The 5,170-nt window shown below is 36.4% G+C and overlaps 1 protein-coding gene across 9 annotated transcripts in view; it reads left to right on the top strand.

The window, feature by feature from the left end:
- The window catches only part of LOC118742714 (E3 SUMO-protein ligase PIAS2), an 87,989-nt gene that overhangs the window by 34,085 nt on the left and 48,734 nt on the right, over window positions 1-5,170 (top strand). The window lies entirely within an intron of this gene.

The raw sequence follows: 5,170 nt of genomic DNA, 5'->3' as shown, positions 1-5,170 counted from the left end.
AATGAAAGATATTTGTAAATTGCAGTACTACTTAATTATAATCCATGCTTTTTCACGTACTTAAACCGCGTGTGTAGTCGGCTGGTTTGACGCCCTTGGTTTTCATGCGATGCAACAATTGCGCCGATGTCAACTTCTTTACTAAGTATACCGCAATACAGTAGCCACGCGTATAATCCGGACACCATTGTACAGTGATTGTATTGGTTACTGTAGGCGAAAGCTTTACGTTAGCTGTTACATTAACGGGACGCGGTGGTCGTTTTGGTTCAACATTCGGTCTGTTTGTTGGAATGACATTCTGTGAAGAAATAAAGATTTTTTTATTGTTGTGGTTAGAAACTGTAGATTTATTTGACAACTGAAAAGAAGTTCATCTTCACCTAACATAGTTGTGGAAATTATTGTTAATAAAATAAAATTTAGTGAGATGAAATGAAATGCTCGCAATTTTCGCATTCTAAGCGGCTTGAGCGATTTTGATAAAATTTTGTTTTGATTACCAGGCATCATGGCTTCGGGCTCAACTTAAATATTTGAGAATTTGGATTATTCAGTGGTGGACAAATAAAAGGTACGCGATTTTTTTTTTTTAATTTTTGCTTTGTTTTTCTTTCGTTTATTTAATATTTATTATTTTTTTAATAAAATTATAGCTCATTATCTAACAAGAACCATATAAATTCATATTTCAAACTTTGTGCAAAAATTATAAAAATTCTCCAAAATTGCATCTAAATTTTCAACTTTTATATCAGATTTTTTAGAATAGGTTTGAGTATGTAGTTTTATAGCAAATTAAAAGAATGAAGTGTAAGTTTTAAGTTGCTAAAAAATCTCGTTGATTTTTGGCAATTTTTTTGATACATTTTTCTTCCGTACAAAGTATGTTCAACAATTTGTTTGTATAGGAAAAAGTGTGTAATACATTCAGAATAAAACTTATTAAAAATCAAAGCGATTTTTCAGGAACTTCAAACTTGCACTTAAGTCTACTAAAACTTAATGGGCTAATGGGCTGTATACTCAAAAAGAATAGCAGAGAAATACTGAAAACTAAAAACGATTGCTAATCTTTGTCCAGTCACGGCGAAATTCCAAGACAATTTAAATACGATAAAAGGAGTAATCTATGCGCCTTGGCTAAACTTTGTAAATTAGGAAGAAATTATGCAGCAAATAAAAAAAAAATAGCAGAAATTATGCAGAAAAAAAAAAAAAATTAGCAGAAATTAGCAGAACTAAAAAGACAAGGTGTAAGGAGTATATGGGGCGTTCCATACCAAAACGGACGGGGTTCACACTTCATGTGTTTGATTGGTTTCAAATTTTTTAGGGTTGCATAAACATAAATAATAAATAACTATTAAATTTGAGCTTGATTAATACATTTTTAAAAACTTTACAGCACAAAAAAAAACAAGTCGATTTAATAGTTTTCCAAATATCTCGAGAACCGAGCGAGGAAAAAATCAAAAAAAAATCACACATACACACATCAAAATTCTCTATGAAAAGTAATATTTTAAAAACATGTTTTTTCTTAAAGAATTTTTAACATAAATTTTTTAGTAAAAAAAATTAGTTTTTGAAAATATGCCATCTCAAAAAAATCACAATGGTAGCTCTGAGTATTGCGCAATATTTAAGTGTATTATTATGGGGTGCACTCTACAATGATACGAGTTATGAATTTTTTTTACACCGAAGTTGAGTAAAATGAGTACATATAACAAATTTAAAAATTATTGCAAAATTGCGTTGATTTTTGATATTTTTTATCCTAACGGCTTTTTGGACTTTATTCTTATGGAAGAAAATGAGCAAAACCGTTTTCAAAGAAAATCAAAACTAACGACGGTTTTGCAATCGGATAAAACTTGCACTTTAGTATACTAAAATTTAATGAGCTACACAACTGCATACTCAAAAAAATTCTAAAAAATTTAAAAAAGAGATTTTTTAGAATTGTTTAAGTATGCCCATGCAATTCAAAGTGCAAGTTTGAAGTAGCTAGGACTTAACGTTGATTTTTGGCAAAGTAAGTTCCACAATTTTTTTGCATGGAGGTAAAGAGCAAGACCTTACACAAAAAAAAATTTACCAAAAATAAGCGGTACTTAAAATTTGCACTTTGAATTGAATGGGCTAAAAAACTGCACACTCGGAATGTTTCAAAGAAATCTAATTAAAAAGCCCAACATTTTGATGAAACGTTCTCGAACTTCGCTAATTTTTGTACAACGTTTGAAATCTTGAATTGCATGGTCTTTGTTAAATTACAAGCTACACTTTCATAAAAAATAATAAACATTAAATAAACGAAAGGGTAATACCCAAAGAATGCTAAATTGTCTTTCCCTATTTATATTTTTGCCACTGTATCTACAGCTTATATTTTTCATATCCATGAATTTTTTGAGGGAATTAGTATTATTTTTAATAATTTCATTAAATTCAAATTAGAAACACTTCATGAAAAAAAACAAAACTTAACAAATAATTATAAAAACCTTAAAATAGTTCAGCCAAGAGCGATACGACTGCAATAAAGGGAGAGTACCAGTTTGACAGAATAAAACATAACCAAAGATCAGAGAAAGCAAGGATGCTGGTTATGTTTATGGCACCCTTATAATCAATGTTCTTTGTGATAATATATGTGTTGCCACGTTTGTAAGAAAAATTGGTTTTGGGTCAGAGTACATGGAGACTTTTATTAAATTAATAAGGAAAACACTGAAAATTGGGACATAATCGATAAAAATATGAAAAATCGGGACACTTGTACGTCCCGACTTTTAAAAAATATTCAGCGGGGGAGTTTTCTCAAAATCGGTACTGTCCCGCCAAAATCGGTCCGAATGATCACCGTAAGTATATTATATTATATATAATAAATAAAAATAAATCAATAATATATGTAGTTACATACATACATATTAACGAGCATGAATTTTGAAATAATGCAATGGAGCATAAAAGATTTCTTTAATAATAATTGACACTATTGATAAAAGAACATACTCCAGCGTCCATTTCACTGCAAGATACACATTGCCTACACAACTTTAACCCATTTCCACCAAATGGTTACTTAAGTTGTTTCCGAAACTCACAGGTACAATACGACAGCCAAACAAACCCTAACGGCCTTGTCCCTGTGGACCAACCCCACAGAAGCTGCACGCTTCCTAGGGTTGCCGTTAGTGGAACTTGACACCAACGACTGAGATACCAACCGTCCTTGGCGGGGTTGTTGTAGCCGCTACGACAACAACAACAACAGCCAAACAAGTTATAGGGGTGCTCATTAAAAGCAATATTCGTCATAAAATCATTCCCACAAACACAGACGTACAAATAATTGCTATAGAAATTAGCATAGATATAAAATTTACGATAATTCCGTGCTATTTTCCACCACTCCAACAAATTCCCTCCAAGGAAGACATAGATTTAATCGCCACAATTCAAATTCCAATCATTGTTTTATGAGATGTTAACAGCTGGAATCCTTTTTAGGGTTCACCAACTTGCAACAATCGCGGTAAAGAGACCTACTCATCTCTCAACCCACGGAACGCTCACACATGTGTATATCACATGCTGCCCCCAAAGTATGCTTTCGATGTTAATTTTCGATGGAAATTTAGCGTGGCAATTGTCAGAATTCCTGCTGACGGCCTGCCAGCCGAGCTATTCAAGTACGGCGGCGAGGAGCTGATTAGGTGCATGCATCAGCTCGTATGCAGAATATGGTCAGATGAACGCATGCCCGACGACTGGAATTTAAGTGTGCTCTGCCCAATCCACAAGAAAGGCCACGCCATACGCGCCAACTACCGCGGAATTAGCCTTCTAAGCATAGGTTATAAGGTCTTATCGAGCGTATTGTGCGAAAGACTGAAGCCCACCGTCAACGAGCTGATTGGACCTTATCAGTGTGGCTTTAGGCCTGGAAAATCCACCATAGATCAGGTATTCACAATACGCCAAATCTTGGAAAAGACCCGCGAGAATAGGATCGACACACACCATCTATTTGTCGATTTCAAAGCCGCTTTCGACAGCACGAAGAGAAGTTGCCTTTATGCCGCGATGTCTGAATTTGGTATCCCCGCGAAACTAATACGGCTGTGTAAAATGACGTTGAGCAATACCACCAGCTCCGTCAGAATAGGGAAGGACCTCTCCGAGCCGTTTGATACCAAACGAGGTTTCAGACAAGGGGACTCCCTTTCGTGTGATTTTTTTAATCTTATGTTGGAGAAGATAATGAGAGCCGCAGAACTGAACCGCTCAGGCACAATACTTTATAAGAGCGTACAATTGCTGGCGTATGCCGACGACATCGATATTATCGGTAAAAACAAGGGCTACGTCTGTTCTGCCTTCTCGGGATTGGATAGAGAAGCAAAGCGAATGGGTCTGGTGGTGAACGAGGACAAAACGAAGTATCTCCTGTCATCACACAAACAGTCAGAGCATACGCGTCTTGGCACCCACGTCACTGTTGACAGTTACAAGTTTGAAAAAGTAGACGACTTCGTTTATTTGGGAACCAGCATTAACACCAATAATAATGTCAGCCTTGAAGTCCAACGGAGAATCACTCTTGCCAACAAGTGCTACTTTGGGCTGAGTAGGCAATTGAGAAGTAAAGTCCTCTCTCGTCGTACAAAGATCACACTCTATAAGTCACTCATCATGCCTGTGCTGGTGTATGGCGCGGAAGCATGGACAATGAAAGCATGAGGCGGCTCTTGGAGTTTTCGAGAGAAAGATTCTGCGAAAGATTTACGGACCTTTACGCGTTGGTGATGGCGAATATCGCAGACGATTTAACGATGAGCTGTATGAGCTTTACAACGATATAGACATAGTGCAGCGAATTAAAATTCAGCGGCTCCGCTGGCTTGGCCATGTCGTTCGGATGGACAGAAACGCTCCTGCTCTGAAAATATTCAACGCGGGCCGCGATGCTGGTAACAGAGGAAGAGGAAGGCCTCCTCTGCGTTGGAAAGACCAGGTGGAGAAGGACTTGGCTTCACTTGGCATTTTCAATTGGCGTCAGTTAGCACAGAAGAGAAATGACTGGCGTGCTGTTTTGGACTCGGCCAAAATCGCTTAGGCGGTTACAGCGCCAATTAAGAAGAAGAAGAAGAAT

Source organism: Rhagoletis pomonella, unplaced genomic scaffold (assembly GCF_013731165.1).
Source record: "Rhagoletis pomonella isolate Grant_MI unplaced genomic scaffold, Rhpom_1.0 Rhpom_scaffold_00007, whole genome shotgun sequence".
NCBI classification, from domain to species: domain Eukaryota; kingdom Metazoa; phylum Arthropoda; class Insecta; order Diptera; family Tephritidae; genus Rhagoletis; species Rhagoletis pomonella.
This window is presented reverse-complemented; position numbering and strand designations above follow the sequence as displayed.